The sequence below is a fragment of the Zootermopsis nevadensis genome, unplaced genomic scaffold (genome assembly GCF_977971745.1).
Source record: "Zootermopsis nevadensis isolate Lab colony 2312 unplaced genomic scaffold, Znev_1.0 Znev_ptg000008l, whole genome shotgun sequence".
Taxonomy (NCBI): Eukaryota; Metazoa; Arthropoda; class Insecta; order Blattodea; family Termopsidae; genus Zootermopsis; species Zootermopsis nevadensis.
In genome coordinates, this window is record NW_028259140.1 from 11,530,131 (window position 1) to 11,555,136 (window position 25,006).

Sequence of the window (25,006 nt, forward strand, 5' to 3'; positions counted from 1 at the left end):
ATGGCCTTTGTTCTAAAGTTCTGCGCACTGAATGACATTTTTTTTTCGGACATCGTCTACAGGTTTATAAGTTTATCACATGCCATTCAGAACCCGAGGTTCTAACTAGATTTACGCACACGAAACCGCGAATAAATGGATTCCTAAATGATGTGTAACCCTGGCAACTGTTTGTGGCTGTGCACGTGTCACTATGATGTACATGTGTCGCGAAGTTCAATACTTTTTATGTCGTGCAGAATTCTTTTCATCTCTAGGCTCGCGGAGACAGACGATGGTCTGGAACGAGTTTGGTTGGTGGATAACAGCGATCGGACAAAAAAAAGCTTAGGTCCAAAGAAGCAAACACTGCGATTAGAAGAGAAAAAAGGTGGATAAGAATTTTGTTCAGAGTTATTGTTACAAAGACACCGCCTTGGAATGGATGTGTTTTGTGTGGTAGACAGCGTGTATGTTTTGAGAATACGGGGGATGAAATGGAATTGTTAGGTAGCTGTATATTTTAAACACGCCATCTTACACGTCTTCTTACTTTGGACGCCAGAAGATCAAACCCAGTAGCGTGCGGTTACAGCTTGAGATATAAATTTAGATATGCGGAAGGATATAAAGGGATATTTGGTTCAGGTTTTGTCGGAGGGCGAGGGTCTCCGAATCTCAGGGAATATACGGGGACTACGATGGTTGGAGCGGCATTTGTGCGAAGGAAGTGAAATCTCTGAGGTTGAGCAACTGAAGACCACACCGAAGTTATCTTGGAGATGTCCACTTTTATTGCGTCTCGAGACACGCTGTTGTACAGACAATTACTCTGATCGGAAGGCAGCGCGATGATTCGGCTATTGTCTTTCTACTTGAAATTTAAAGGTACAAGCAGAACCTGTCTGCTCGACTTGAAGAACCAAAACTTTTGAGGGCCCGCACCAACGCAATCCCACTATAAATATCCCCACAACTCGTAACTGTTCTTAAATTTTGAATTTAATACGGCGATCCGATTCGTCCCCCCAAAAGTCACCTTATGACGTATGTAACGCGCCGAAAAGCCACATTCGAATTTCATTGGTTCCAGTCGCAGTGAGACGACGGTTGTAGGGCAACCGTCATACCACATGTGCCTCGTAAATAACTTTTACGAGTGCGAAAGCTTTGTTAAAGTCACGTTCCCGCTAGACGGAATGTTGGGAGGAGAGACGTTCAAGTGACTGAGTGGAGCCACCACTCTCTTCCAATTTAATACATTTTTAACAATGCGAGAATTAATGAAATCACTCAAATTTGGATGAAGTAAGGCGTACCAAATATCATTTAATCACACCTCCTTCGTTTATATAAACCAGATTAATATGTCAAAGCCTGATTTACCCCTCATCTCAAGGTTCAGCCCGTTCGGGAATCGAACCACGAACCTGGACTGGCACACACTACGGTGCTTCACAGAATAATATCATATGTCTTCCGATAGTATCTTTGATTACAAGTTTATAAAGCTCAATTTCTAAATTAAAACCATTGTACTCTTTGCGTAGTGAATTATTAGGTTTGTCAATGTTCAGGAATATGAGAGCAACCAAATAGGTTAATGCCCCCAATATTAGAAATGGATCTCTTAGGTTTTCCACAGTCCTTCCAGACAAATGACGAAATAGTACCTCAAATTTGGCCACGACCGCTTCATTTCACATCCTTTGTAATTATGTATTAAGCAGCCAAACATTCGGAGCTATGCAGTCTAAGCCATTGACGCGCCATTAAATGAACGGGAAATAAAAAACGAGTAGTGGACTAGTATTTAGAACTCGTGCTTCGTGTTCTGAACGCGCGAGATTCGATTTTTGGTCCATTGTCAAGCTATCCTGACAGCGATGTCATTATTTTCTTCAGGCCTTCCCTCTTATCATTCAGTCATCCTTACAATTGATGCAGTACAGAAGTGTTAATTGACACGAAAATCATTAGAGATCTGTTGGATAGGACATTTGACCCATTTCCTCTTGTTCGTTGCCAGTTCAACATTTGTAACGAATTAAATTAAAAATTATCGTTTCCGGGATGTAAGCTGTCGCGGGAAACTAAGGATATCATCCCCACTGGCTTCCTTGATGGAAGGGCAAGCAGCCTCGTGGGCTTGTTGTTTTCTTGTGTGTTCTGTGGTTGACTGTAGCCCGAAGATTCGTCAGGGTCATCGGAAATGTCCGCCATTGTACCCGGTCAGAATCGTTTACATTATTACGGAATATTTAGCTCAACACTGTTGGTGGCACTGAATACTAGGGGCCAGTTTACAAACGATTTCTTGACCTGAACGTAATATACATCCTGGATCCGGGCTACATGCTCGGCCAATCGTGATCACCATCGCCAGTGTTTGAGGTACGTCTGGAGAACCGAAAACAAGTGACTTAGTGTCACCATACCCGTCTTTCCATCCACATGTTAACAGGTATGATGTGTATAGGTATATATATTTTTTAATTAATTTTGGATTAAGTCATTTTATTTACGGGTGTAAGTGAATTTTGCTTTCTTGTTCTCAGTTTCTTTTTTGCAGATTTTTATGGAGTGGGCTGCAAGGGCCCTATGCGCTAGAAACGTATCTGAGATGATTAGTTTCATTTATTTATTTAATTTCAAGGCCATGGTTCTCTTTAATCGTGTAACAGACATTTAAAACGTGTAAAAGGTCTCGTTCTACGAGAAGAAACATCCCGCAAAAGTGCCCACCTCAAAAATATCTTTCATGACTGATATGCGGTTTTCTCGCGAATTTGTGACAGTCTTTGATTTCATTACACCAGTCTTCGTTCTGTGTTGGGAGGATGGGCCAACTGATCTATACTGCCATCTGTAGGTGACTGGTCAACCCCACGAGAAGTTTCTCGTATTCTGCTGCCTTGTGCTATGCGGCCATTTTGGTGTTGTACGTACAGTCCACGACTGTAATTTTGAGACTTGCGGGGGAGGAGGTGAGGAAAGCTAGCGTCTGCCTTTAACGCTCCGGACTTATTGCATTCTGTGCAAGTCTCAAGATTACAGTCGTGGACTGTACTATAAGCTGCGTGTTCTTGTTTTATTTCTTTGTCAGGCTGCCGTGATTCTGTCTGTTGCTGATTGCAGACCGTTCCTTCCTCACGTTTCAGACAAATACAACCAAAAAAGAGTGGCAAATATTATGGCGTGTCACAGGTGAGACATTCAGCGTGGGTCTGTGTCTTTGTAACACTCAGTGGCGGACGTGTTTGGAGGGCTGTTGCCTGATCTCCACAAGTTTTCGTGTGTTTAATTTTATGACATCGGTGTAGAGTTCAAGACTAGGTGGCGCGTTTTTGTCCTAGTCAGTTGATAACGCTGATGAACCAACGTCGTTTGAAATCAGTTTTTCGATATACGTGCCGGATAATCCGTCAGCTTGCATCAGTACCTGATCGAGGTAACGTATAGATGTTGGGCGTTTTTGTAAACTGTGGGGACTAGAAATCTTCGCGGATGAGATGCGAGATTTTAGTTTACGTTTTGTACTGTATGCACAAGGTGAAGTGACTATAAGGATATTAGATCCATCCATCCATCCATCCTTATGTTTTATCTCCAGAACCATTTGACATATTTCTGTTAGGCCTGTATTTGGGATGAGTGGATAAATTTTATATTTATTTTTAGGAGTCAGTGAAATGTCTGCTTTTGCTTCATAACCGTGAGACTACCCTGTGTTCCGACGCACGGCAAAATCAGTAGTTTATGAAGTATTCCGGATTTTCTGTTCAAATTCCGGACGCCGTACCTGTCCGCCCACCAACGATGGGCTTAGGCCGGTGAATCCAGTCGTCCATGAGTCACATCCTAGTGTTAAATCTGGTCCCACCAATAAACAGACTCTTTGATGTAGACTGTGCTAGAGCGTCATGAGGACGCTAATTGGCACACTTGCTTCTGGCAGCAGCTGGCGTTTATTACGTGCGCGTGTAAGGCAGCATCCGGCGGTTACCAGATTCAGACGTCTTCTCATCAGCTGGCTCATCCTCCAGACGCTCTTCCTGCAGGTAACTACGCCACTGTCGACGTTGTTACTGTACACTAGTGTTTGTCAACCAGTGACCAGCGTGCTGCTCGTGGCTAATCACAGAATCTAATTATGTACTATTGAACCATTTTAGACTTTAGACCTTTTGCTAGTGATGTTAACAAAACTATGAAAATTACAACTTTACCGTTTATCGTCTTCGTTTAGCGACTATGTAATTTGTGTTTGACGTTAGTTTACTGATCCTTTTTACCTATTCAACCTCTGCTGTCCTTTTTGGATGATACGTGGTGATAAAATGGCAATGTTAGTTCCTGATAGAGTCTTGGAAGATCAGTTTGCCTGTTAAATCATATGTAGTAGCTTCATAATATCGGCTATTAGATTAAATTATATTATGTTTCTCTGTAGTAACTGTGATTGTTTGGAGTGAGTGATGGGACATCTCATAGTTTTAAGTACGACATAAGGGAATACATTTAAATGAAATGAACGTGATTAGATGTGGTGTAGTATTTTCGTTTTATAGATTACTAAATTTAGTGTAGGTCTACATTGTGCGACCGATAGGGGTATTTGGGGGGGGAGAAAATGCATAAAACCACTGTTTTAGATGAATAATTTATTATAATAAATATTATATTAGGGAAGTAATTTTTGTATTGCTGTGATGGTTTGAGACTGTCTCCCCTGAGTTTGACCATTTTCCATTTCGCAGAAGGTACACAGTTGAATATGGAGCGTCTTTGGAATTATGTTGACTGACGAAAGACTCTGAGAGAAACCTCTCCTAATGCCACCGCAAATCTTATCCACGTGGACTGCCCTGGGAGCGACGGAGTCTTACTGAGCTGCCATGTCGTCGTCTACGGACATCGCGAGTTCCCAGAGTCTGCAGAAATTTGCAGCACCTATCTTAGCAGATTACATTGCCTTTCGTCAGCTTGTTGTTTATTGAGTAACTGTTGTGTCCCGTTTTGGTCTTGTCCACTCGACCTACCATCAGAAGTTCCAGTGTGTTAGGATCTCTACAACTACAGACATTGTCGCGTCTGGCCACGTAATCTGCATCGACGGTGTGAGATCATCGTTGAAGGTGAAACAAAAGTGTTTCTTTCATCTTCTTCTCAAAGGGGCGCAGATGTGGTACAAGAACATTCGCGAACATGACATAAAACATTCTAGGCTGTGCGGGTAAGGCCCTATAGCTTGTTCCAGTTGAGAATTAACGTCTAAAGCTATGACGGTTTAATTTAGGAATTCGATAGGATCCATGAGCAGCGAATCCTACCGTCTCAAGGAAGAACATCTCTGAAAAGAACACTACTTCTTTCGTTTTGTAAATAAAGTCTTACGTATGATACGGTAACGTCTTGCCCTTACAACATTTCGAACGAGGTAATGAAATGTTTTCAACATAAACGGCCTTGGCTTATGTTAATGTAAAATTAATAGGATTTGACGTTCTCACGGCGGGGGCCATGAAGACGTCTGCCTTCTGGGTTATAGCGCCGTAATCTTATGGACGTTTACCGACGTTTCAGAGCCATGCTGCCTCCACTGACGATGGAGGCAGCAAACACCTCTGAAACGTCTGTAACGTCTACCAACCTGCACTGTTCAACAGATCCATAAGACAGCCATCTTTATGTAAAGTTAGTTTGAAGGTGTGTGGACGACCTCTGGCGACTGTCGTATGTAGAATCACAATCCGCACCAGACTGTGGAAATACTGAAACGCAGTTAGAAGTTTGTAAGATAACTGTTATTGGCATTCACTGGTTTTAATTGGAGGTATGACCCTTTCTGAATGTTAGTCCATCACTTGTTATGAGTTACCAGACGTTCAGGGGCCCATTTGACTGGAAGTAGGCGAACACTAGGGTCGTTGCTGGTGGTGGTGGTGAAGACAGAAATGCGAACGTGTTTCCTGGCTGACTGTTCGGTGGCTTTGGATCCTGTTGCCTGACTGAAGCTCCGCTGTGTGCGTCTGGTTGCATTTGCCTCAGATAAGGGAAGGGCAGAGGGTAGGGCACAGTCCGACCCTGCGACACTTTCTTACAAGCAGCAGACACCGCGGGGGAGGATATTTCATGTGGTTTGCAGTGACAGGGGGGTGGTATGTGTTCTGGGGATGCAACCCTCATTCTCTCAGTCTGTCGAAATTGGACAGCAGTTGTAAAACGTTTCAAAGGAGCAGTTTGGCACAGCGTTGACGGGTCGTAGGCCCTAGATCCTGGACGGATTACGGGTGTTATGTTTTTCTCTCTCAGTCAAGTGATTTTGAGTAAAAGAATCCTATTAACAAGTGTCCAATTCTGAAAGTCATGGTAGCTTGTAAGAGAAATAATAGTATGCCAGAAACAAGGTGTTGTTTTACGATAAAATACTCACAGTGTTGCCGAATATTATAACATAATACGGAAATGTTTGCCTAATTTACGCCGTCCTCAGATAAATATAAGTACCATTTTTTTTATTGGAACGCACATATTCTTGTACCATATAAGCAAACAAATTTAGATAATATTTCAGATTCTCTCAGAAGCGAGTATGAAAATGGTTGTCTTCTTGGTTGTTGCACCCTGTATTCTAGTATGAGTTTACCAGCGTTTCAGTGGTGGAGGCAGTACGCACTACTAAAACGTCGTTAGACTTCTACCAGACTACACGGCGCTACAACCCAGAAGACAGCCATTTCAAATTACGTTGTCTGTGACCGACTTATATCCATCCAAATTTTAATTAACCAATGTGTCTGATAATATTAATAATAAATATGACAATAGCCTTCTTCTTGTTGCAGGAAATGGAACCTTTCAACCGAATGTCGGTGTAGCGCCTTGAGCAGTGAAAGGTAAGTGTGGTGTCCGCCAGTGAAACAGCCGTCACTTTCTTCATGCATTGCTTCTTAATTTGCACCTCTTCTGTGTCGTACTTGGAACACGGTCGAGGTCGTACGTTTACACTTCTTTCGACATCTTTGGCGGAGCAGCCAGAGAAGTTATTGGCCACTTTGACACAGTTCCTGCCGAGCCCCTTGTTACTTTGACCCAATACATATTTAACTTTCTGCAGGGAATTTAGGCCTACGTCTGCTAGGAGAGAAATTCGTGGTGGTACACGAAGGCTTGCCTAACCAACAGCTGAAGATGGTAGGGACGGTAACCGACGTTTCAGAGGTCCTTGCTGCTTTCATCGTTAGGACGACAGTGGGCTCTTATAATGTAGGCAACAAACACATTGAAACGTCGGGAAATTTATTTTCTAGACTAAAAGGAGCAATTATTATGGCGTGTTTGGTTGTGCTTGGAGAAGATCCACGGTTAAAAGTGTATGAGGGAGGTGGAAGAACCCGCAGTGGTTATTGAATCATTCGTAAGTCTACGAGCAATGGGTAAACTAATTTTCCAGTTGGTCAGTCTCTGGGGCCGAGAAAACATCCCTTTTCAGTTAACCCCGAGATGTATTAGCAGTCGACATTTGTGGGCCTTTAAGGCAGTGTCCCGCAACATTTTTTTTTGAAAACAAAACAACACATGCTGCATAAAACTGCCTATTTTGAACCAATATGTGTGTCTGTTGCGAATTTTATTTGCGAAAGGCAAGATATTGACTTTTAGGTAATTATAATGTGTTAATATTTAATTTCTTATAAAAATTCACGCACAGCGTTTGTGAACACTGAACTACAGGAAAATAATGACGTTCGCTTTTCGAAGTAATAGTCCCAGATTTTGAAATAACAAACAGCATCTGTGGAAATTGAAGTCTTTGTAGTTTGCAAAAGAACGCTGACCGATCGATTATTTACGACAAATCAGATATAAAATTAATGGAACAAAGTAATTACTGCAATTAATGTAGCTAGCCTGTAATGGTCTCCTGTATTTTGGAGCTACACGGTCACGTCTCCAGGTGCAGCCATTAATTTGTTTTTGATGCATTATTCATATCTCTGGGCGAAGGTCTGATATTACATTACACGTGCCATTCTTATAAGAGTGTTTTCGGAAACAAAGGGCACTAAGTCGTGTTGTTTACGTGCCCTGCCGGCGTCACGTTTCGTGACGTCACTGTCATGGATTTAAGTGGGGGCGGGCGGGGGGGGGGGCAGTTGTCTGCGTTACGCATGTCGCGTGAACCAGGGTCAAGCGTATCTCAAGGTTTTAGTTTGTTTATCAGTGAATTTTGTATTCACCTTCCTCTACAATTCTGGTCTTCATGTCATAAATTAGGTGTGCGACTTGGCCATTTCTTGCGCCACTCACTAATTTTATGAGGTTCGTTCTTGTTAATCTGGAATGTTCGCTGAAATACATTTTAACGGGGTTTGTATTCTTCATGTACCGAACACAGAGAACATTTATATTTTCTAAAATTACGATTTTTGGATCGTGAATAGGTTAGGGATCGACATGGGTACGGTTTTTAGACATGGAAGGACGACATTTTGAGTTTCTTTCTTGTTCTCAAGTCCAGGAAGTTTGTTATGAATCCGATAAAGAAGGTGACCACGTTTTTATAAATTGGCAGTGCAGTTATTTTTTTATTTCGTGTAATATCCTACGTAACAGGGTGGCCAACCGTACACGCTTAAAATACAGAATGATCGAAAAATTATAATACAATGTTATTAAGTGCTGGAAATGCCCACCGCGTTCTACGATGCTTCATGCTGTCCTTTGTCACAGAAACGGTTCACCAGAAGAGATATTTTCTTCTTCTTCTTTGGCACAGGAGAATCGGGAAATGTGTCTTTAAACTCACTGTGGCAAGTTAAATAAGAATTAGAAGCCGAGTGCCACGCGTTGCTCTTGTGAAAAAGACATCCTTGCACTTCGACTGCTGAAAGACAACTGACGGACTGGCGCGAGCAGGTTACGTACATGACGCGACCTGCAGGGGATCTCGTATACTCACAGCGATGTTGTATTTATTAATCCAATCCTATTATATTGAATTGCAACATTCAATAAATGTTTTAATTTGTGAATTTTCGATCACTTTTACAAAGCGATCTGCTTCGAATATGCAGTAACATGTGATTCTGTTATAGGAATGAAATATTGTATATTTTTGAAAAAAAAAAAAGGTGGTTTTCAGAATTAGCAGGTCTTAGATTTAACTGCGGAAATTTTAAGGTGTGCCTAAATCAATTTATTTTACTTATAACTGAGCATTATGTTATTTCGACACACTGCTGTTTATATCCGGGTTTTATAAATAATTGAATCTCAATGGATGTGAATGTGTTTTTCCCAGAAATTTTTCGATGCAACCGAAATATTCCTACATTAGAAACATTGTGTTATTCTTTACCACTTGTGACACAGATGTTTGTGTTCGTATAAACACAGAATAAAACAAAACTATTGCGAACAAGTAACATGAAATACAGCCTTCAAGGTAACTATTTTTGTTTTTGTTTTTTACGGTTTGCGTTGCACAGTTTCCGTTTAGTACAGGTGACTTTACGGAATTTTACTCGTTCCACAAGCACAAAAACTTTCCGTTACGGACGAACTCCCATTTCGAGAAAGTTCCCCCTTCCTCCCCGTAACGTATGTCTTCAGTGTGTCTAACAAAACCTGTCTCTGTTCAAGCATGTTGGCTTTTGGGTAGCGACGATATTTTGTGAACACCAAAAGATCATTTCGTGAATTTGATTGGCTCACTTCAACGCCACGTACGTCGCGTGAACGCTGATAGTCACGACCTATGCCAACTGCGTAATCCATCATAGAACGGATGAGCTTCCATCTTATCTCCTGTAAAGGAGGGTACCAGGCACGCACAATTTTTGACCCGCGTTCTTTACCATCTGGTTGACGTACCGACCACGCTAGCTGTGTATCAAGGGTCACCCTGGGATACCGTGCTGTTTCGATCCACTGTATCGGTTCTCCGATAAACTTGCACTGATCTGGGGTTTTCGGTAGAGAACCTCGGTTCTCTTGGAGGCCTTGATAGCAATCCACCAAGCCCTGAGCCAGAGCTCCAGTCTACCGAAGCAGGCTTCCACATAACCGACGAGAAGCGACGGACTACGAGAGTCGTATCATCCGCTCGCACTGCTTTCGTGCGACGCGACGGGGTTGGGGTATGCGCCTCCCCGGCCAGCATGCCACGACATGTGGCTGAGTGGAAGGACGTTTGTCAGTTTCTGTAGACTCTGAACAAGGCGCGCCGCCTGCAGCGTCGTGCCGTGTCTGGATCGAAACCCAAAATTCTCGTCATGCAGCGGCCTGCGATCGCTCGCTTTCCGGAGAATCCTGGTGAGTAGAATCGAAGGGCATGTGTCAAGTAGGCCGATGTTGGATCTGTAGGAAGAAGGCAGCGTGAGGTCCTTTTCCGGCTTAGTCCGGATGCCACGCGAGCGTGTTTCCTTGCTGGTGGGAAATACTGCCTGTGGAAGACCTCGTTGGAAACTACCGTTAGAAACGTTATCGCGTGCTTTGACAGACGTCTCAGGAATCTGTTCGGGCCCAGAGCCTCGACTTCTCCCGATGGCTTGAAGGACCTCTTGAGGTACTGCTTCATTTCGGTTCACTTGCGGCGACATATTGGTATACGCTCATCGCCACATTAACCATCTCAGTTACTGCCGGGTGGTGGTCCACCGTCAGAAGCTGAGACTTTTATGATGCTGTCCAGGGCTTCCGCCTTCTGGGAGCTAGTACCCCCGGCACAGTGTACTGAAATCAAGTTTTGTCAGCGAGAGGCAATAAGAAGACATTCAGTAAAGATGATGGCATTGTATCTGAAGACCTAAAAGAATGGGTCACAATACAAGAGCATAATTCAAACTGAGACTGGTCTAAACATTGATACTAAAAACAGTTGTGCTGAAACTCTTCGTTATTGGCGCTATCTACTGAGTCCGATGGAAATTTCCCGCGTAATAAAAATTAACATTGTTTTGCTTACCGGTAGCATCTCCCAGCAGATTTAATATTTAACGCAATAATAATAGGTCTGATATTAATGGTAACCATAACACCATAGTAGCCATAGTAATGGGACAATCAAGTGATTGCCTGTGGACTGGAGGGCCGGGGCGTTTGTTATGTTTGTCACGGCCCGTTTAACAGCGTCCAGAACACGCATTCTCATTTTGATTTACAGGCGGCTGGAGCTCACAGCTTAAGCTGGATGTGAGGCCGGTGTTGAGAACCACAAGCTGACAGAAGGCACTTTATGTAATTTACACCGGTCTGAGGAGTGGTCACCCTGCTCCTGTCAGTGTCCGTCATTAAGGCTTACACGGTCCAAACTTAACCCCAGTCTCCACGATTCGAACACGTTTTACCCGTATTTAGTTGTTCGATGCGTTTGCACTAAACGTTCAACCTGATCTGGTTGAACGGGACTAAATTTAACGATTTTTTGTGTAAACGCCACTTCGAATATAAGAACTATCGATGGTCATATAACGGTTTCGAAGCCATTGTTAGCAGGAGATTTTCCTTACAATAAGGTGAACTTGGCGATCGCCCCGATGATGGAGGCAGCAGGTACCTCTGAAACGTCGGTGAAGTTCCACCAGAGTACACAGCGCAACAACCCGGAAGACAGCCATCTTCGTACTCTGAGCCGCGAGAAACCGAAGTCTCGCTTGACAGTGAGGTGTTCATTTCAGGCATTGGATGCAAAATTCTTGGCACGTCCGTTCATGACGTTGAAGCCAGGATGTCAGGCCGAAAGACGCGAGGCTTAAAGCGAGCGTGAGACGTTGAACGTGGCTTCTTTGTTTCTACTTTTGTGACGACCTGCAGAAACCTGTGACAGTGCAAACCAAGCGCGAGAATCGAACAGTGTACTTCTTGTAAACGTTTCAAGTGTTCTGTCACTGTGGTAACTCTGTAACGGCTTGTTTCTTGGTAGAATTTCTTCTGATCATGTAAGTCAGACTTGCCATATCGCGTTACGGAGTCGTCGTTTTGTGCTTTCGGCCGTCACAATACGAGGTGACCGCTGTCAATATTGACGAGGGTAGCTTTCAACGCCCTCTGGTTGTTTGTTGTGTTGAAACAGGCACCGACAATACACCCTGTTTTTTCATGCCCCATTACGTTTGCACATTTCCGTATAGTGCAGTAAAATGACGAGTCATTTATTATGAGGTCAGCCAAGTGCTGGGTCCGAGGTTATAATAAAATGTCTGCCGGTTGGACCTGTCACACGCCATAACCTAACGGGCACTGGTAGATTATGGAGCTTCGGTAGAGTGTCAGGTGCTCTACTCTGCGAATACCTGACCGACCCACTGTCTCTTTGTCTAGTGCAAATCTCTGGGTTTGAACCTGTTAACTGCCTACGTTGTTGACACGGCCACAAATGAATTAGCGCCACATCAGTTGGCAGCTGTATAGATTGATTACCATTAACTGATTAATTGATAATTTATAATTTTATATTCATCTCTGAGGATGGAGACAGAATGTTTCTTCGAAATGCTGTCATCCTCATTCTAGTCTACACGACGCAAAACCCAGAATAAAAAAAATCAATTTGCAGTTTGGTTGTTAGGTGATTTAACGACTTTGTTTCAACATGAGAGGGAGGGTTAGCTGCCTTGTATTATGCTTTATTGCCATGAATTAGATACAGGTCCTGCACAAATTCTGTACATGTTTGGGCGAGTTTCCCAGACTGTGTTATTTAGTGCCTTCGCAACCATCACGAAGATATTCTTTCACCTAGCAGAACGCACAGCGTAGCGTTGCAGTGGTCATGGACTGTACTGGGCATGCGCGGACGTGCGGAGCCCAGACACAACAGTTCTTGGCCATGTCAAAGACCTTGCCAATATCAACGTTTCGACGTACTGCTGCTAGTGGGTTTTAATACACTCCACTGCCACCATACGGCGCGTCGATCATTTTTCATTTATCTGGCAGACTGATAGAAGTTGAACGTTAAAAATCGTGGAAACTGACGCGCACGATTGAAACTCGTCAGCTCTGTCTAACGGACAGCACTGAGTAGGTTCCTCTCGCCTGAAGACGGAAACGGAGCCAGTTTCCGAAACGTCTCGGTTTCTTTTGAACAAAGACGATGTAAAAGTCCTGATAGTGAATAATAAAGTTTCCTCATCCATCTCTAACGGATCTGTAAACTCTCTGTTTGTCAACCGTGCGTCCGCGGAACTCCCAGGGGTCAAGTTAGTGACCCGAAACTTGATTAGATTACATTGTTTTATTTTTATGTGGTATTGATGGACTTTCGCGCTCTCTTCGCCACGTTTCATACTTTCACAATGAAGTAAAGTAAAACTAAGAAAGAAAGAAAGAAAGAAAGTATACCTTCTACGTGTGTTTAGGTTGTTTGTATTCTGTGTAACGAGAAACTATGAGATCTTTTTCAGGAGGGGCCCACAGTACCATAAAGGTTGAGAGACACTAAATTAAAGTACGTCCTCAAAATATTTTTAGAAGAATAAATGGAAATTAAGAACCTGCGAGTTTTAAAATTCTTAATGTTTTGAAGTTAAATATATTTATTTAATTACCGTGGATATTTCTCAGTCGTTGTTCGTTGCATGTGTTTGTTATGAGTTCATGATCTATGCAGTTGAATCTTGCTTGTAGTTGTACTTTTCTGTTTATTATAATTCAGTTTTGTTAGTTTAGTTTTCTTGTGCTGTTTTCTTATTCCTTACACGCTTTACGAAATTTTATTTTAATAAATCAGAAACTTCAAAATAGATTATTAAATAGAACATTAATTTGAATGAATTAAAAAAATAAATAGTTTTAAAATGTGCACAAATAAAAATTCCAGGTATAAACCTCGTGTGTTTTTGATTCAACACCTTACAAAAGTAATTCTTCCGCCTGCTTAAAATCCTGTTGGAATCAACCAACACCTCATCATTTTCATTGTCCACAAGTGTCGTTCAAGACTGGGAAAGGATCTTTCACGTTAAATTAATTTCCGCCTCTGTGCAAGCCTCTTATAATTTTGTTCTCACTGTCTGAGGTTCTGCCGGCGTTCCTCCAAAAAGCTGGTAACCTCCTGCCAGAATATGCCACGTCTCAACCCACGTGACTGAGATCTTACCTTCCTTTAAGGTCATTAATCTTGTTTTACAGATTCCATCTTTTATTCTTGAAAGTTCTGTCTTTCATGTAACAGTGTGTGAAATGGATTGACTGCCAAGGTTCGCTGTTGCATCAGCTCTCTTGCGCAAAATATAAAATATTAAATGAATACTTTTGTTATTATTATTATTTTCATTACGTACGAATAATTCTTTGTAAGATAATTTAAATTTCCGTTGAAGAGTAACGCCTGAGGAGTTATGTAAGTATAAAAATTTTGCGATCAAATGGGACAGGGCTACATACAGTGCGGTTAGTCAGAATGTAGTATACTGACCTCTATTGACGTATTATTTTTTACTACGGGAAGGCATGGATGTTCTCAGGATGGGTTTTTGCAACTAAGAAATTGTAGGAGTTCTTTGCCTAAAGTACATTGGAATAAATGAGAAACGTGTCTATCTCTCTTTGTCCGTCAGCGTATTCATCGCCAAAACCAAATGATTTCGATTAAATTTTGTATTAGTGGTCTACAGTAATAGTTTTAGAGAGAACTTTTTGTTGTGTGCAGTCTCATGCTTTCCAAGAATCCCAGTCATAAAATATGAAGATCACTCAAATACGCAAAACTTTCTATTCACGCACTGTGTTTTTCGTAATCAAACACGGCACAAGGAGATAAAATTTACTTACTCCCCTAATGAACTGAAAAATGTCTGAGATGTTACGATCTTCAGCATTTTATTTGGTTATCTCTGCAAACATTTACTTTGTGGATTCAGGCGATGGTATTTTGCTACACGGGCGAAGTCTCCATCATTTGAGTCATAAGTATATAGATGGACAGAACGGGTTTCTTTTTATTACGATGTTGACTACAGGTTCATCGTTTGGACAGCAAGATACACAGACGTGGTCAACCACACCACCTTGCTTAGCGATCTGAACCCGTAGATCCGAACTTGTGTAACTGTGGGTCACAAGCTCGATTCTATGGATCTAGGTAGCTAATGCTGAATCTTCCAGTGCAGGATTTGTCCTAGTGGAGCCATCTGTTGAAAGAGCTTGTCGTAGACAACTAGTGCCATCTATCATAGGTTTTGTTGAAGTAGAGAATGTAAGTAAAAAACCCCATTACAAAATATACAGTGTGTACAAATGTTGGTGATTCACTTTCTTTCATTCAAATGTTACATATGTGATTATTATCATACTATTGTGAAAATAATGTTCCATTAGTTTTGTAACAGAAGCAGCTTCTAGTGGTTTCCTTTGGTCACCTTGGAGTCGTGAAAAATAATAGACAGTTGTGGGGAACGAGCATTTTAGAGTCGATAACAAAGCCCTGTTTTTTCAGGGTCATGTGTGAATGACAAACGGCTTCAATGCACGAAGACAGGAAAAATTGGAATTCAAAGCAATTAAAAATCACTTAATGCATTAAATAAATGCAACGCATTTAACAATAAGAAAAGGACTGTAAGATATGTAGGTATGTCCTTTTTGCGTAGATTTCTTGATAATATAAATTCCGTCCCAATACAAAGTAAATTATTTACATTGACACCGGAGTATTACAAAATAAGTCTTCTTTGTGTTTTTTTTACAGTTCTGCCATTCCTGGCTTAAGGCACAAAAGTAAAATATGAATGTCAGGTCTTCTCCTATTCCAGCAAGCAGTTAAAAAAATAAAAATGGAGGCATTCCACTACCGGCAGTAGTCATTCTGTCCGTCAACAGAGTTGCAAGGCACATCCATCAGTGGATGTTTTGTTTGCAGCTGATCGTGTAGGACGAAGGTAGAAACACATTTGTGACGAAACAGAGCAGATTGGATTCTGAGAATGTTTTGGTGGCAGTCAGTTTGGAATACTTTGTGTCCCCCTGTTTAAAATCTGAAGCTTAAAATACAGAGGATTGAAATTTTAAATGTTGTTTTGTGTGGATATTGAAACTTTGTGTGTCGCATTATGGTTAAGACATTGCTTGAGAGCGTTTTAAAATACCCAGGATAATATCTGATTATGAGAGAGAGAGAGGGGGGGGGGGAAGTGGCAACAGAACACAGACAATGTGAAGAGTTTTTTTTCATTTCTCACCTTCATCAAGATATTAAGGTGAATAAACTCAGTTAAGATGGGTGGGGCATGTAGTACACGTGGAAACTGCACAGGCCTACGACTTTAATAGTAAAACGTAAAAGCAAGAAGTAACTCGAGTGACTTTGACGTATGTTGGAAAATTATATTAAAAATGGATCTTAAAGATCTTACTGGTGGGCTCGCTTCAACACTAATTGTATAAATTATCAGAAATCAAAATGACTTTCTTTCAGTTTGATACGAAAATATTAATAGATTACGTATTAGGTCCATTACTTCTTACTGAAGCAGTAAGAATGATACGCTTTGCTGGGTGGGGCAGTTCAGTCATGACAGGCACTGGCTTTGGGCTTGAAGTCTGGGCAGCTGGCTCTGGGGTCCATCTTAAAGAGGGTCTTTCCCCGGGGTTGTGAACGGCCGGGTGTTGGTCATCCACCTTTATCACAGCCCGTACTGACACTTTCTAGCATTTTCAAGTCGCGGGCGCCTGTCGGTCTACTGAGCCGTTGTCGCTGTCAGCAAAGTGACTTACTGTCTAGACCACGGCCATGTGTTCCTGACGAGGACGTTCAGCCTTCAGCACTAAATAATGCCCAGTCACTCTTGTCAGTGGGAGGGCAGCTGTGACGTGAAGCTGTGCCTTGAGGTGTTCCTGCATCTCCCAGGCGCGGGCATGGCATCTCAGCATTTTCCCCTCGTCTCCTTCCTAGCCGAAATAATATGCACTGATAGATTTTAAGAGCGTATCGTTGTGTTAGATAAACTACTGGTTTAAGATCCATTACGCTTTGTGTCATGGGAGTAGATGCTAACAGCGTAGACCAGTTACGTCAGTTTCTTAACTGTGGACTAATGTTCACTGTTAAGTAAGTTGGTATTTTGAGCGACCATTAGTGTTTTTAGTAGCTGATTAACACTGAATGGTGAATCAACAAATATAGTCGGCATGAATGTTGTCTACTTTAGTCTGACAACGTAACACCGTGCTATCGCTTAACTTTTAGAAGGCCAAGTCACCTGACCTACAGCAAGACACACGGTATTGTCTGTAGATACGATATGCTCCCCTTCATCAAACAGTGTATACGACGCTGTATCTACTGCAGAGGCCTTTGTATTCCCCTAGAACGGGGTTTATCAACACGCTGCCCGCTCGTGTGTTTCGTGCCAGTGCACTGGACATTTGTATATTGTATTTTTTTTTTGAAGATTTCTGTCTTCTGGGTTGTTGCGCCGTGTAGTCTGGTCGATGTTTAACAACGTTTCAGAGGCAATATGACTTAGACCGTTGTTGCACTGGTACTGTCCGTCATCGTTTCGTCTCAGTTAATTCTTGCAGTGACGTGTTGTTATTAAAATCCGTCCAAGCAAAGTCCTTGTAAAACACTAAATTTCTGAGGTTTAACGCAGATTTTATTAAAAGTTTGTGTTTTCTGCTCAGTCGTCCAGTTTCTGGCAAAAGTAAAAGGAAGAATCAAAATTTTGGATAAAATAATATTTCGAAAAGGATTATTTAATTGAGAATAAAGGTAATATCATATGCATGATATGTGAGGAAAGTGTGAGGTTGTCGAAATTGTTCTAAATTAAGACGAAATTTTGAACTTAAACATCCATATTTCAACCAAAAGCGCTCTCGTAAATTTGGAAAGTGCGAAGTAGCTTCTCCATTTTAAGCAATGAAAATTTAACACAGTATTAGAAGCGAAATGCTTTAATTCTTCAGGACAAGCCTTTGAAGTGAAATTTGGCCTGTTCGACTTCGTTATCAACTCATCAAGGCTAGCTCATACTTCAAAAGACGCTAAAAACAACGGATATCACGTGACTTAAATTTACAACTTGTGTGTTTGTGTGTCCGAGCAACGCGAGGTCGAACGAGGGGATCGAATTTCGTTCAGACATTGCTAACTATGTCTGCAGAGGCATAATTTGGAGCCAAGTAAACTTGAGGGCATATTTCCTTAATTCGCGCCTTCAGTGACTGATACTTCGGTAAGATGTCACTTCTTTACGCGTGTGTGCATGCATTAGGATTTCAGAATGAATTGTACAGTGTCACTGCTTTATTTATCAGCAATTGTCACTTGATGGCGTCAGTACAGTTAACTTCATCAGGTCACTTGACAATTCAAGGCGTTACTTAACGAAATGGAAAGTGATTATGGCGAAGTTCATCGGCTTAGTAAAGGTTAAGGTTTGGCAACTACTCCTTCTTCTTTTTTTTTTTTTGGGGGGGGGGGTCCCTCTGTTGACTCGGGTGATATCGAAGTTTTAATTCTTGGAAAAGGTTCACCAAATTTGCATGTGGTCTGGCCTTCTTGACAGACGTTTGTTGTCACTTGAATTACGTTAACGTGAACAAATGAATTTATCGGTCTTCCGAATGAAATTATTATATTTCACTTACATCTTCTGAATAATAACATTTGTCACTTTCCAGACTGCTATAAAGTATTTTGCCTGTACAGTTTTGGGTGTGTACGCTGTTTGCAAAGGTAGCCATTTTAGTGGACTGTCATGGAATTTAAATAAATTATCTTTATTTATAACTGTACGGTCCACGAGTCGTCAAAAATGGTCTTGTATGGCCACAGGCATGGAAATGGTTGATACCCTTGGTCAAAGGTTTTGTATTCTTGTCGCTTGATAATGCTCCCGTGGCCTGTTTCAAGGAGGTAGGAAGGTACTGAGACAACTAACGAAAATGCTGTCAGGATATGCAGTCATCCAAGTCCTCAGCATCTGCGCGAACAGTAGCGAACTCCTTTATTAATGTGGAGGGTTGAGGTCTCCCGCAGGTCTATAGGGGCCTGGCTTCTTAGCGCAGATGCCATAGCCGGGTTCGGCCCTGGTTCAAATGACATCAGTAACATTATGTATCTTTGTACTTTTCCCAAAATGTACTTGAGCGTCTTAAATAATTAATTTAAGGCTTGCTGACATTTATGTATTGAAATAAAATTTTGTTAATGATATGATAGTAAGGGCAGATTGTAAGCGAGATTGGGCTTCTTTCGGGCTGGAATAAGAGTAAGTCGGGCTTAGGTAGGCTAAACTTGGACCAAATTGTCATCGGGCCGGACGGGATGGAGTTCTAATATTTTGTCCCGTTCGGAACCGTACTTCTTTCACTGCGAACCGGTAACTCCCCGATAGACCAGATTAAATAGGGACTTATGCGCATTCGGGTTTAGAGCTACAGCTCCTATAAATAACTTATATAAACTATTTTCATATAGTGTGTCTATTTTGTGAAGCATTTTAATTTAAAACCAAACGTACTTAATGAAGATGCATGGGGATTTTGTGTTAACGCCACGTATGCTTAGCTTGGCGCTACGTTCTCCTTACCCCGGGGAAATCCCCAGTACCAATTGAAGAGACGGATGTTTGTAAGGCCGAAGGCTGCACTTCCAGGGAAGACTTCATTGACTTTTCTCGACAGTTGTTAATCGTTTCGGCCAAACTGGCAAGTTACTTGTAGTTGTAAGCGCATTTGAAGCAGCCGTTGTCACACGTAAAAGAACCTGGTGGTAAACATCTACCAGACTACCGTGAGAACGCCAGATCCTACTTATTGGAGTGTATACACACATATTCGCGGCGTACTTTAAAGCAGGGCTGTTTATGCTCAGGGAGGGACTGAAGAAAACTACCACACCCTGGGGGTCCAGTTTCAGTTGGGAATACTGCCAACATCACGCGGCAAGGTTTTAAGCTTGCTTTTTTGTTTTTTTCTCCTGACATCCAGAGTTCTCAACACAATCTGAAATAAAGTTGTAATATACGCCATATAGGCGCTTGGGGGAGAGGAGATACAGCTCATACTCTTTCTTAACTTGGGGGGCGGGGTGAGTGGTTAGCATCACGCCCCGGCCGCGCTTAACCCCCTGTACCAATTGGATAGGAGGCTGGGAGGACCCCAGAGACGTCCTCAAAGCAGAGGTCGGTCGTGCATTCTGTAGCCAGTCAGTATACCGACTGAGCTACTCCGGCAGCACACAATTCGAAATATCTGTTGTAGGTTGATTTCTAAAGGAGGTGGGTAGCAGTTTTAAGTCGCCACTAGAACTGTTTCTCTATTTGTTACCTGTTTCGCCAGAAAAGTATCAACCCTTGGAATCTGTTGTGGTTTATCAAAACCGGATGGTCCAACTTCACCAATGGCGTAAACCTCCGTTGCACGCGACGGCAACGAGCCAGATCCGTACACTTCAAGCTCTTGGAAACTGTTGTCTTAGGATCTGCTAGAAGCCATCGTACGATGTGTTGGTTTTCAAGTAGCTGTTACTCTGTCGTAATTCCGAATACTTGTCTCTCGCGTTCGGTCCTGGCTTATCTAGAAGTCAAAGAACTTATTTATCTTGTTGAATCAACCGCTTCACCAAATCTCAACAGAGTGGGCGAATGTTGGGCAAGATAACACAAAGTCTGCTTGACTGCAAATTTTATGAGTAAAAACAGATATGGAATCAAATCAGAAGAACTGTGTTCATTTGCATGAAGGTGTGCAAAGAATTCTTATTTTTAATACATTTTAACAAATATAATTTTAGAGCGAAGTGTCTCTCCTTGCGTTGTAAAAGCACTGAATGATCTGTCGCCCAGTGCACTCCCACTTATTAGTTGTTCTAGAATTAAGGATGCAGCATGTCTTCGGACTTGTGTGGGCAATTTACATTTAGTACGTTGTCTGTCCTGTTATCTTGAAAGGCATTGCAAAGACGCTGGCAGTCTGAAGATCTTGGGGCAGTGACCATGGCGTAAACTTCGCCACAGAGAAGCGGACATCGGGAAGGAGGCGTGTGGCCGGGGTGAGGTAGTAGGTTGTATAGTTATGAACTACATCATTTTTGGGAGAACTGTACAACTTGCTAACTTTCCTTGTTCACGCTGGCAACACTGGATCAACAAACAACATCACCCTCAAAGAGATCTTCGAATTGACGAGGCAGCCGACAAGTGGATTTTGTAGACGTCTTTGTCCCTTGAAGACGTGTTTCGCTTGCATGGAATTCAATAGAAAACACTGCATGTTATGGGTTGCCTGTAAAATAATCTTGTAACCAATGTTTCAGTTTCTTCGTTAGTACATACCAGGTTCTGAATTTCAGAATTAAGAAAATTATATGTCAAAAACAAATGTCCCCAATATCACGTGTTTTATGCCCACGGGCAGATGTACGAAGCTGTTTCAACAGACGCTGCGCAGTGATTCGAACGCGCCTGGAACTAACTACATTAACAGTGATCGATATATCATTTCAAATATTTAAGCTCCCCTTTAAAATACAGTGTGCAAAATAACATCAGTACAGATGTTTGTCAACGCAACACCAGTCATAAGTTTGGATAAATTAACAAAATAATGGAAATTATTAAGACATCGAAAAAGAGGGGCCCTTATATTGAATTTACATAAATATTGTACTTTTAGAATAAAGAAAGGCATGCAGATAAGCGGTATCTACTGTGCACCAACAGCTGGAACACAGTCTTAGAACTTCTTACTGCAGGACTAATGCCATTAGATAGCAGCTTCTCTTCCTTAATACGTATTCCATAAAACTCCATCTCTCTCCATATATCAGTTATTTTTCACTCTCTAACCAGTTCCACAATGTTGGTACAAGAAACATTTGCTAAGTAGTGTAATCGAACTTACTTACTTCATGGTTCCTAATCCTTCCTGAGAAGCCAACGGTCACTCAGCCACTCATGAAATTTCAAACATTTTATGAAACCGAAATGTTCGTTACCGTGCTCACAAAGAGCCCGCCATTGGTACCTATCCTTAGCCAGATTAGTCCAGTCCATACCACCCCATCCTATTTCTCTAAGATCCATTTTAATATTATCCTTCCACCTACGTCTAGATCTTCCCAGTTGTCTCTTTCCTTCTGTATGCATTCTTCTTCTTTCCCATGCGGGCTACATGCCTTGCCCATCTTATCCTCCTTGACTTGATCAGTCTATATTTGGCGAGGAATACAACTTAACTGTTACAATGATGATGATAATGTTGATAAGATAGTTTCTTGATATTTAATTACAAAAATAACTTTGGAACTTTTATAAACATTGTAATGTTACCAGCTGTTGATGAAATTATACGCAGATCAACATTAAGGATCGGATTATTTATGATTATTACTAGTATTACCGATTACGAACCTTCTCAAATAGTTCCCTTAGGAGTTGTAATGATACGAGAAGTATCTGTGTAACACTAGGTGCATTCTGTAATACGTGATTCTTAAGTTAATAACAGTTTCAGAGCTGTTCTTGGTTATAACTGCTGAGCATCCTTGCAGTTCTACGTTTTGGATCAATGATCGCTGGATCGCCGCTCCTTCAGCCTGGGAAAAATAACAGCGCACAACACAAATAAATGTCTGCTGTTTTTGTGTCTGAACTGGCTTAATTATATCAGGTGCATAGAATTTATTTATATACTATTTTATAACGTTTTAAATTGTATGCAACCTCTGATCTTGAAAACAATTTTTTTAAATCGAAAATGTGTTTTTAAAGGTACGTTTTAACTCTGTTTGTTTTCCCATACTTTTTACTACAGCTTTAACTGTGTTTGTGTCTCTTATTATTGAGAGGAGCCTTATGGTGGCCATGCTGTAGGCCGAAACATCTCTCTCAATAATAAATTATTATTATATCTCTATGTTAAATTAAACTATGTCTTTGTTGTTTAAGTTTGTCTGTGTTAAGTACCACAGGAACACAGAAATTAACGCTGTTATGTTCTTGCTGTGTATATAAAAGGCAGCTCAGTAGTCAAACAAACTGGCCAAGTATCCAATTAAGTGAGTAATTACGTAACTCTCTTCTGGATCGCAGTTTTCCCCCCGAGCGGTTGCTGCGCTGTTCAAGAAGTTTTAGACTTCTGTGAACACCCTAACACTATTCACCACGTGAATAATCTTTTTCCATGTGGTTTTCCAACCTAGTCTTTGTATGCATTTTCTCTTTCCTGCATTCATACTGCAGTTGTATGTAGGTTATTCTTGTGAGGAATCTCCCAGCGACGAGCATGAATATTTTATTTATTTAAAGTTTATGTGGGATTTGGGGCTTAGTTAATTTGTTTGGGAGGATAGTCTCAGGCGGGATCTATGGGAGATAGGAGTTAAAGGAGACTGGATTTTGTTGGCCCAGGACAGGGTCCGGTGGAGAGCTTTGGTTAATTCGGTGATGAACCTTTGGGTTCAGTTAACCATCTAGTTAGTTAGTTAGTAGGATTTGAGGTTTTCACAGCGGTGAGTCTGAAGATTTCTGTCTTCTCGGTTATTGCGCTGTGTAGTCTGGTAGATGTACCAACGTTTCAGAGGTCATACTGCCTCCATCATCAGGGCGATAAGTATGAAGATTTCTGTCTACTGGGTTGTTGGCGCTGTGTAGTCTGGTCGATGTTAACCAACGTTTCAGAGGTCATACTGCCTCCATCATCAGGGCGATAAGTATGAAGATTTCTGTCTACTGGGTTGTTGGCGCTGTGTAGTCTGGTAGATTTCCACCAACGTTTCAGAGGACATACTGCCTCCGTCATCAGGGCACTGAATGGCGCATTACCCCAGAAGACAGCAATCTTATTTAATGTTTGTTTAAAGATGCTTATCAGTAGCTCAGACAATAAGGGATCGAATGAGAGGATGATAGTGAATAATGAATTGGAAAGGATGTGGAAGAAAGCGGTCGTGGCTTAATTTAAGGTACTGTCCTTGCCTGGAGGGACTGAAAAAACCCACGAAAAACCCCGGAGCCGAGATTTCAAACCGGGACTTCCAGAATGCGAGCATGAAGTTAAATCTTCTAGGACGTTGCGGCGTGTACTCTGGTAAAGATTTACCGACGTTTCAGAGGTCATTGCTGCCTCCATCATCAGAGACTTCATCGAATTGAGAGGCAGTAAGCACTTCTGGAATGTCGGTATATCCTTACCAGAGTACATGCCGCATCATCCCAGCAGACTTACCTATGACTGATGTCTGTTGACGTTTTACACTCGGAGCGAGGAGATGGCGCGTACCGAAGCAGAAGAGGCCATTTGTTGAGAGTGGGTTATGTGAACCCACATTTACGTAATGAAAGCAGGTGAACCTGTCAAAATTTGTTCTATAAACACCCAGACAATAACACACTTCATCCTCTTCTTAACACCAGTTATTTAGTACCATTAATAATACAAGTATGAATATACGGTTTACTATATGTTTCGGTCGTTAGCTGCCATCCTCATGCTGCCCTCTTGATTCGCCTTCATTTTCCTCACTCATTGTGTTGTGTGAGTTAGGGACAGGTTTGTTGATTATTCTTAACCAGACTAGCATCTTGCTGCAAGCCAAAATTTGCCTTTAATTTTTTATATATTTATTCTGAGCGTCAAGAAGGTAATTTAAGGACTGTTAACGCTTATCAGTAAAAGTATATCACGTTGAGTTCGAATGGACCTCTTCAGTATTAGTTGCATCGAAATCAGACATGGACCAATAAATAGGCTGTTGTAAACTATTTGTTACGAGTTTGGTAATGTGAACTCTCTGGGACCAGTATCCAGTGGCGGACTGTATAATTGGCATTACCCAGTTACCAGTAAATTGGCCAAAAAGACTTGCATCTTGAAAGCGAAGAGGCATCTAGATCTAGTGATTCTTGACCTAGAGTTAACTTATATTTCGGTTTTTTAACTATGATGTTTGGACAGAATGAGAAGGTGGTCATGAAAAGTGGATAGCATACGTTAGGATTTGGAAAGAGGTTGTCATGACCTTACTTCAAGGCACCATTGCAGCATCTCAAGGTGATTGTGCCGAGATTCT

The 25,006-nt window shown here is 41.7% G+C and overlaps 1 protein-coding gene across 4 annotated transcripts in view; it reads left to right on the forward strand.

Annotated features, from left to right (window-relative positions):
* The first annotated feature begins 6,857 nt into the window (after nt 1-6,857).
* LOC110830189 (anoctamin-1-like) overlaps nt 6,858-25,006 on the forward strand; it is a 114,480-nt gene continuing 96,331 nt past the window's right edge. For all 4 annotated transcript variants that reach the window (XM_087345102.1, XM_087345110.1, XM_087345105.1 and 1 more), the window contains exon 1: nt 6,858-6,878. The gene's annotated coding sequence lies outside the window, so the exon portion shown is untranslated. The remainder of the gene's footprint in view (nt 6,879-25,006) is intronic.